The sequence below is a fragment of the Oncorhynchus clarkii genome, unplaced genomic scaffold (genome assembly GCF_045791955.1).
Source record: "Oncorhynchus clarkii lewisi isolate Uvic-CL-2024 unplaced genomic scaffold, UVic_Ocla_1.0 unplaced_contig_8246_pilon_pilon, whole genome shotgun sequence".
Lineage (NCBI taxonomy): Eukaryota > Metazoa > Chordata > Actinopteri > Salmoniformes > Salmonidae > Oncorhynchus > Oncorhynchus clarkii.
This window is the reverse complement of record NW_027258167.1, coordinates 17,087-27,402: the sequence shown is the minus strand read 5'-3', so window position 1 is coordinate 27,402 and position 10,316 is coordinate 17,087. Positions and strand designations below refer to the sequence as shown.

General features: G+C 40.3%; 1 long non-coding RNA gene across 1 annotated transcript; it reads right to left on the bottom strand.

Annotated features, from left to right (window-relative positions):
* Nucleotides 1–492: 492 nt before the first annotated feature.
* LOC139395897 (uncharacterized) lies at nt 493–930 on the bottom strand. Its single transcript, XR_011630646.1, has 3 exons — nt 838–930; nt 675–731; nt 493–578 (listed from the first exon to the last, which is right to left on the bottom strand). It is a non-coding gene; the product is annotated as an uncharacterized lncRNA (long non-coding RNA).
* Nucleotides 931–10,316: the final 9,386 nt, after the last annotated feature.

Sequence of the window (10,316 nt, the reverse complement as noted above, 5' to 3'; positions counted from 1 at the left end):
GATCATCTTTTAATACATTTTTAATGCTGAAGTTTTTTAATGCTGAAAAAATCTATGTATTGCAAATCCAATCTGGGCAAATGGCCTGTTGGACAAAAATACAAATTAGATAACATCCTTGCTACTTCAGTCATTTGCTATGTTAAAGTAAAATCTCATTTAATGATGAATGGATACAATTTGGAAGGATTTTCCAGAGTCATACCTCAGTAGGGTAGAGTGTCAGGTGGTACAACCATTGGTGCCATGAGGTCAAAGTGTGAAGGAGGGAGCAAGCCAGAGAGCTGTCTAGGAAGCAGTCCAGGCCCACGGCTTTGAGGCTTTGAGTTGGTCCCATCATTGTAATGCATTGTAGGGTATCTGCTGCCCCATAGACCTGCTGGTAGTGGGAAAGGTGTTAGCAGGAGACCACCAGGGACATCTATGATCGGCTGACACGGTCTTGGTTAAACCACATGTATTCTAAAGCAATATTCACTTGCTTTCATAGAGTAAGGATTCACTCCTTTGGGGACACTGCCAGTGTTCTCCTGATATCCATATGTCCCCATTCGTGGAGGTGGTTGTACACACTTGTTCTGTAAAACACATTTTCCAAATTGTTAGTAATATTATCACAGTTGAAATACAATGGTTGTTCACTGTTTTTAATTTCATTGAATTTAAGTGTGTACCTCAGCCTTGGGCTCAGTTTTGTTAACCCATCTGTGCAGAGTTGGATCCCAGACAATCTGAGGAAGAAGATATTACCAATATGAAGCAAGCCACAATTTGTACCAATTTTAATCCACTCAATTGTCTCTACATAGAATATAGTGTTAATAACCAGTTCCTTACAGATCTGTCTTTGTCCTCAGGTAGATGAACCTCCTTCTTATTAACTCTTCCACTCCCAAAGAACCAGCCACCGGCCGGCCGGCTGCCAGTCTGGCACTGAGGGTTGGCCTCGGAGTGTTCCGGCTTGGTAATGGACATCATAGCAGGATGCTCAACATATCTAAGTCGGACATCTGTAATAAGTGGAAGAAGTCAGGCCACTCTGATCATGTCACCACACAGAACAATTACTAGCTGACAGGTAGGAACGTCTCGCTCTGATACTCTGTTACAACCCAATCTTAACCTACACGCAGTCACGGGGATTACTGGGAGTTTACTCCAGTACTCTGCCATCGCATTGTTTTGGTTGCAAAATCAACAATTCCCTGCATATTATGTGAGGGCTTACAAATGTGACCAATCGCCAAACTATTTCTGCATAAAATAGTCACATCATCACGCTATCACAATGGTAATTTCTTTACTAATTAGGTACGTTTAAGTGACCTCTTCTCTTGGAATAGAAATCCACAGGTGGAGTACACGCTCCACCATCCCATTTCCACAGTGGTGCCACCATGGGGATGATGGGAGGTGGTTGTGGATGATTGTTTCCATTCTTCACAGGGACACTGGCTGTGAGGAGGAACCCCTCCCTGTGTGCAGGGACGCTGGACATTGGGACGATTCCCTTCCTCTGCGCAGTGACACTGGCCATGAGGAGGATCAACTCCTTTTGTTCAGGGATGAGGCCTGATGCTCGGAGGATCTCCTTCCTCTGTACAGCAACATCAGCTGCTGTGATGATCTGCAGGTATAAAATAGAGCATATAGTCATTCCCTAAAAAATCAACCACTTGGAATCTATAGCATCATTGACACATAGTACACTGAGTGTATTAAACATTATTAAGAACACCTTCTCTTTCTGTGACACAGACTAATCAGGTGAAAGCTATAATCCCTTATTGATGTTAATTGTTAAATCTTCTTCTCAGTGTAGATGAAGGGGAGGAGACAGGTTAAAGATGGACTTTTAGACAATTGAGACATGGATTGTGTATGTGTGTCATTCAGAGGGTGAATGGGCAAGACCAAACATTTAAGTCCCTTTGAACAGAGTATGGTAGTAGGTGCCAGAAGCTGTTGGGTTTTTCAGCTCAACAGTTTTCCCTGAGTATCAACAATGGTCCACCACTAAGGGGGGGACCTCAAAAGGAAGGTGTTCTTAATGTTTTGTTCACTCAGTGTAGATCATTCCCTAGCATATACTTTCATTTGTATGTGTACTGATACTGTAAATACACAAATTATATTAATGTTATCTACAATATATTATAATACAGTAAGCCTCCCTGCTGCAGGGGCATTTCCTCCTACACTTTTGAGCTGATTTTCTTCACTTTAGCAATATTTTGTATCTTTGTTCATTTTTACATTTATTGTGTTTGGAATGGCACTGCTACTACAGGAGATGATGCTATCATAAAGTATTTGATGTAAGTATGTAGGATAATTACACATAATGCTCACTGACTGAACATTCAAAATTACCAACAGAATTATTGACGCATTCACATGTCATCGGAAACTTGGAACCTCAGAGTTAAAATGAATGTACGTTATTAGCGTAGAGCTTCCTACTGGTTGATTCTAATACTTCACAAGTGGGAAACTTTCCATGACGAGTTAGTCATTGCATGACGAGTTAGTATGTCAGAATTTCCTAGTTCGACTTGAAGGGCCTTCAATGATGTAGGGCAGGTCAGTAACCAAATTATTTTACTGTGCCAAGTCGCACAGACTTTTATGGTCACACAAGTTGCCACCGGTGGATTCAAAATGAGTAGCCTAACAATTATTTACATGGCCCCAGGTACATTTGCAACCAAATAATTTTTCTGTGAGAAATCAATAATAGTTGCACTCATAGGGTAACAGTCAGCAATTGACAGTGAGCAATGAGCAAGATAAGCATAGACGGCAAGTTGACAATAGCTTATTATTAGTGTAAAGTCATTGTATTTCTATGGTTGCACTCCTCAAAGATTGAATTGCATTGAATTTAATTAATCAGATCCAATGATTTACTGCCCTTAGGGTGGGGTACCGCTAGTCATCATTATTATAATCACCATCTCAATCATTATCACCATACCATCATAGACTTATTCTTCTGTATCTGAGACTCATCTGACACTACCTTAGACATGGCAGTCTGCAACTCAATACACTGCCCCTGCATGGTGTTCAGCGTCCCCTGCATGTGGTTAATCGAATGCTTAACATCATTCAGCAGGATCTGAATCTCAAGCCTGCAAGAAATCAGGTGGTTCAACACACTGAGATGACGAGAGGCTTCAAACCATGCCCATTGGACCATCTTTAGGATTCGTTCTCACTTAACACCAATCTAATTAGGAATGTAACTTTGTGCAGAAGATGTTACTGTAGTGTTATTTAGAAGAGAAAAAGTGTACTTTGTCAGGCGCCAAAAGGATGACGGCATGTCTCCCTGCTCCAGTGAGCTCTGCTGGCAGGTCATGCTCACTGTTGGAGGAACGGGAGCCAAATTAGAGGAAAAATATCTATGGTAAGATAATGTAATACAATCTTTAAACCCATCAGAAGTATAGTGCTTACCTCCATGAAAATATTGGTCCATGTTATTTATGGCTGCATTGTCCCAATGTTGACCACTAGTTTCAACTTGTGATGAGAAGGTCTTGATGAAACGATCAAGTCAACATTTTGCTAGACATTTCAGAGATAGCATTAGCAATTGTACACGAGACAGTGCTTCCAGATATTGAGGTATCTTCCTTCTGAGGTATGTAAAAAAAATATTGTGTGTGAGTACTCACATGAAAGGTATCCATGACTCTAGATGAAGCCAATCATGTATGTGATTACCATCCTATGGGTCAGCAATGGAATGATTGCTACACAGCTTTCAGGAGACTTTATGTCTTGGGCCTGGATGAATCATTGAAATACAAGTAATATTGTGAATTTGTGATGAATAATTGCCATTGTAATTTGGAATATTCCATCAAAGTTATTTGTTTTGACAGTCAAAACAACTAACTCTTACGATTAATCACTTGACTTGAGTAACTTGAGTTGACGGAAGTAGCAACTTTATATTCTGACCTAGACACTAACTTGTGCAATGCCTAATGCACAATCTATGCATGTTATTGGCTCATCATAGTATATAGCCGAGGGTCTCATAGTCCAAAAACAGCATTGGTCATTGGACTGCTCAGTCAAAACAACTCACTTTTATGATGAATCACTTGACTGGAGTAATTTGAGTTCGGAACTAAAACATTAAAAGTAGGCTATAGCTTGACGCATATCCTTACCTTGGACAAGCGTATCCAAAAGGCCTATCCAGTCGTGCGTGAAGATACCTTTAGGCAGATAAAAGCGCGGTACGGGTTGAGACACGTTCAGTAATGTGAATCTGTAACACTGATATAAAAGCACGTTTTCATTTATAATTTACACTGTAGAATGACCTGCAAGCCAATCAGAATCTAGTTTTAAACAACACTGTGGGTTCCATGGAACGTCACAAACATATTAGGCCACTTGCGTCACAGATTACAGTCACTGAACATGGGTTTAATAGCTATAATGGCTATATGTACAGTATATGCATCTCGTATTGAATTGAGATTACATTTACTGCACCACTGTAATTATGTAGCCTAATCCTATGAGGACCATATGTGAAATGTCAGAATCATGGCACATGAAAACATAATTAAATTGACTGCAGATTACAAAATGACCTGTGACAGAATATCCATGTAATTTCAATTAAATTACGTTAAACCAACGTGGAATAAACATTGAATTGATGTATGTGCCCAGTGGGAAGTGATCAATTCGAAATGATTGAATACATACAGTATTACAAAGAAAGAGATACAAAAATTGCTTAGAAAAGCTTGAAAAAGTCTAATTTCCCTGGGCCACTCAAAAGTCAAATGTATGTACGCATTACTGTACATCGCTTTTGATGAAAGCGTCTGCTTTCAAATCTCTGACTTTCACACATATTTACAATCTCGCAATGTTTCTTTCTGGCGCTTTCACATTTGCGGGATTTTGTGAAGTAAATGATGTGCAGGAGAGCTCCATGAAATCAGTGACATGGTCAAGATGGCGACATGAGAGGGTGGAACATTTCTAGCTGAGGAACAATTTTTGGGTTTTCTCACAAAGTTTATAGTTTTAGACTGCAGTTGCAATTTGTTATTTTCACAAAAATGATATCTAACCATACAATGAATAATTTTGTAATTATTCAAACCATTGACATATTTTTGACGATTTCCAACGAACAAGCTAGCTATCGAAACGTTTCAGCGTGTGCCGTTAAGTTAGCCTGCTAACGTCTTCATAGCTAGTAGCATGTAATCAGGACATGACCAAACTGTTGCTGAGATAATGGATGTTGAAACTTCCAAGGAGAAAAGAGGCATTGTTGAAACTCACTCATATGCTTGCAGTGTAAAAAAGGGGGGTAAATGCGATTCATACCCGAATACCCCAACCAAGGAGCAACTTCCAAAGAAGCTGAGAAGTGAACCATCAATGAGCCAGCTACAGGACAACATCGTCCGCATCCTCACGGCTAAAATCAAAGAGAGTACAGATAACATCATGAATTTGGTGTAAAAGAACACTGTCAGTATCGTTAACCTGAAGAAATCGATTGATTTCAGTGCTGAGGAAGTAAAAACTCTGAAGCAGCAAAACGCAACATTGAACATTCAGGTTGCAAAGCAGGAGAAGAAACTCACTGAAATGGAGTCAAAAGGTCAACGAGAATGACCGGTATAGTCGGAGATGGAATCTTCAAATTTATGGAATAGCAGAAAAATCTGACGAGAACATCAAAGCAAGAGTGAAGGACATTTGCAGGGCAATAGGAGGAGCGAAATGTTGTTGCAGGTTCTCTGGATGTAGTGCACCGCCTGGGTAGGCTGAGAGATGGGGAAAACAACCAGCCACCACGACCAGTGATCATGAGATTCATCTCCAGGACAGTGAGGGACATGACATGGAAAAATGACTATTTAAAGAAGGTTCAAGGAGGATCTGACAGCATTTGACAAAGAAGCTCAGAATCGTCTGTGGCTGGATTTATCAAGTGAGTTGTGCAGGACTGAGTTTTATTTGCATCTGATAAAACTTTATATTTCTTGAGGAAAGAGCATTGTTTGTGTGAGCCAAACTTTTTTTATATATATATTTATTTTATGGCAGGGAAATTCGCACTGACACTTAATGTTAGCTTGATGGCTATTCGTTTTTACTAATTTATGGTACAATGTTATTTGCAATTGCATATATATATATATATATATATATATATATAGGTCACCCACTTGCGTGGTGCAAAGGACTGTTTTTATTTGCAACTAGTAAGAACTTTTCTTTTTGTGAGACCCTGGTTCATGTGAACGTATACAAGTTTAATATTCTTCATCTAGTCACTGTGATAGTAAATGTCCATTTCTGTTTTTTCTATTAATGCTAGGCGAATCGTAATATTTTTAAGAGACAGGAATGAGGTTTATAAAGCAGTTTCCTGTATTGAAGACTTTTCCTTAGTTTCGGGTTTGAAAATGAATATCAGTAAGTCAGTCTTATTTCCATTCAAGGATTGTGTTTTACAGGAAGTATTTGGTATCCCAATTAAAGATAAGGTTACTTATATTGAAATGGTTATATGCAAGGATGAAAAACAAAGGACTGAATTGAACTTTAACTAATTGAACCTCTGGTTGATGAGAGATATTTCGTTATACGGTTGAGTATTATTATCCAAAGCTGAAGGGTTATCCAGATTGGTTTATGTCTCGTTGTCACTTGACTTACCCCCTAAAATTGTAAAGGATAAGATTATTTATTTATTTATTTTTTTGAATTTTACCCCTTTTTCTCCCCAATTTCGTAGTATCCAATTGTTGTAGTAGCTACTATCTTGTCTCATCGCTACAACTCCCGTACGGGCTCGGGAGAGACGAAGGTTGAAAGTCATGCGTCCTCCGATACACAACCAACCAAGCCGCTGCTTCTTTAACACAGCGCACATCCGACCCGGAAGCCAGCCGCACCAATGCGCCGGAGGAAACACCGTGCACCTGGCCACCTTGGCTGGCGTACACTGCGCCCAGCCCGCCACAGGAGTCGCTGGTGCGCGATGAGACAAGGACACCCCTACCGACCAAGCCCTCCCTAACCCGGGCGACGCTAGGCCAATTGTGCGTTGCCCCACGGACCTCCCGGTCGCGGCCGGTTACGACAGAGCCTAGGCGCGAACCCAGGACTCTGATGGCACAGCTGGCGCTGCAGTACCCTTAACCACTGCGCCATCCGGGAGGCCTAGATAACATTATTTATAGTTTTATTTGATGTGATATCCTCAAAAATGATGTGGATATATTGAAGCAACATCTCAAGACATCAGTCAGGAAGTTAAGGCTTGGTCGCAAGTGGGTATTCCAAATGGACAATAACCCCAAGTATACTTCCAAAGTTGTGGCAAAATGACTTAAGGACAACAAAGTCAAGGTATTGGAGTGGCCATCACAAAGCCCTGACTTCAATCCTATAGAAAATGTGTGGGCAGAACTGAAAAGGCGTGTGCGAGCAAGGAGGCCTACAAACCTGACTCAGTTACACCAGCTCTGTCAGGAGGAATGGGCCAAAATTCAGTAAACTTATTGTGGGAAGCTTGTGGAAGACCAACCGAAACGTTTGACCCAAGTTAAACAATTTAAAGGCAATGCTACCAAATACTAATTGAGTGTATGTAAACTTCTGACCCACTGGGAACGTGATGAAAGAAATAAAAGCTGAAATAAATAATTATCTCTAGTATTATTCTGACATTTCACATTCTTAAAATAAAGTTATGATTCTAACTGACCTAAGACAGGGATTTTTTACTAGGATTAAATATCAGGAATTGTGAAAAACTGAGTTTAAATGTATTTGGCTAAGGTGTATGTAAACATCAGACTTCAACTGTACCTAGAAGTGCACACTATTCTTATTATTTTTTAATGTATGTATATAGTCAACTATAGTCAACTATACAACTTCTACTACTACTACACTTTATATCATCCAATAATATATAATGAAAAACACTCAACATGAAGAATTAATGCAATTATGTTAATTTCAAATATTTATTTTGAAATATAGATTAGGTGCTCTTCTTTTTATAGCAGGAAGTAAAGGGACTGGACAAGGCTTTGCCTATAGCTGAAAACATCCTGGAAATGAGCGAACGCTTCCTTGGTTTCTTCTTGGTGGAGCATACACTCTCTGTTCGGCAGGATTGTTGATCATTGACAATTGCTGGGGGTAAAATGTAAACATAACATTTTCTTTAACTGTTAGTTAGTGTGAAGAATTAGTATTGCATTATTATTATTTAAATTGTAATATTCTACATAATTTACAAATGTCGGGCAGCAGGTAGCCTAGCAGTCTCAATCCGCCTATTTAACGCAGAAGTGTTACATAGGCCACCCCAGGGCTTAGACTGTTTAGTGCCAAAAAGAAGGGGATAAAAACATGCAAAAAATATATATACATATAAATAAATATATATATATTTTTCGTCAACTTTCTTATATCTCTCAGATTTAGGACAGACACTTCAGTTCCATGTAGTGAATCTGTTATTCAATGCGTTTGTATGGGCAAATAGCAGTAAGGCCGATACAAACCCCTCGGCCCAGACAGGGCGTAGACTCTTGTGGGTTAAAAAGCATGATCATTACAAAGGTGCAACTCGTGCTGGAGGCAATAAAAGGCCACGCTAAAATGTGCAGTTTTGTCACACCACACAACGCAACTCTGTCTCTGTCTCAGAAATAGGAGCAAGGAAAAATGCTGGTTGACTTCTTTTGAGGGAGCGTGCAATTGGCATGCTGACTGCAGAAATGTCCACCAGAGCTGTGGCCAGAGAATTGGATGTTTATTTCTTTACCATAAGCTGCCTTCAATGTCGTTTTAGAGAATTTGGCAGTATGTCCAACAGGCCTCACAACCACAGACCACGTATATGGCGTCGTGTTGGCTGTAGGGTTATGGTGTGGGCAGGCATAATCTACGGACAACGAATACAATTGCATTTTATCAATGGCAATTTGAATGCACAGAGATACCGTCACGAGATCCTTAGGCCCATTGTCGTGCCATTCATCCGCCGCCATCACCTCATGTTTCAGCATGGTAATGCATGGCCCCATGTCGAAAGGCCTGCATACTCACCAGACATGTCACCCATTTAGCATGTTTGTGATGCTCTGGATTGACGTGTACAACAGCGTGTTCCAGTTCCCACCAATATTCAACAACTTCGCACAGCTATTGAAGAGGAGTGGGACAACATTCCATAGGCCACAATCAACAGCCTGATCAACTCTATGCGAAAGAGAAGTGTCACGCTGCATGAGGAAAATGGTGGTCACACCAGATACTGACTGGTTTTCTGATCCACGCCCCTACCTTTTTTTAAGGTATCTGTGACGAACAGATGCATATCTGTATTCCCAGTCATGTGAAATCCATAGATAAGGGCCTAATGAACGTATTTCAATTGACTGATTTCCATATATGAACTGTAACTCAATAAAATCTTTGAAATTGTTGCATGTTGCGTTTATATTTTTGTTCAGTACACATTTGAGTGTATTGACTTACCTTTTTCACTGACGGCAGGGGTCTGGTTCTGGGAAGGTGTTGGAGTGCAGTGGCTCTTCTTGTTGACCTTCTTTGTACACTGGGTAACAAACAGTCATTTATACAGTAGGAGAAATTGCACACAAAGAGTATCAGTGTTTACCATCATACTGTACGTAATGAATAAAAATAATCTTAAAAATGTGTATTTTGATGACATATGTACCTTTGGGTTGAGTCCACAGAGAGCGCTGAATCTTCCTCTCTTCTTTTCCTTTCTACAAGTTGTTGGAAGCCCAGAATTACCTACCTCGTCACTGCCAAGTACATTGTGTGATGACAACTGTGTCATGGAGGGAGGTGAAGAGCTAGCCTCATTGCATTTAGCTAGTAGTTCCCTAGTTAGTGATTTGACCAGGGCATCGTCAAATGCATAATCCGTTGACTTCATTGCAACCTGGAGCATCTTCTCTGACCCAAATTCTTGAAGAAGCCCCTTGTAGACTGCCTTGAAAATCTTTTTGATTTTCAGATTCTGGGGGTAGGCTTGAGTTGGTTCAAGGCCTGAGGTGCCACAGAACTCAGACAGAATCCTCTTTGTGAGAACTCTTGATGTTTCACCAATGTCAGAGGATTCCAGTAATGTGATAGGGGTGATCATTGACAGCAATCTAACAATCAGTAAAAGTACCAAAGAGGTGTCGTCATTGCTAGTGGAGTCAAATGATGCATGTGTATCAGAGTCCATGGCTGATGGAGTTGATGGATGCACAGAG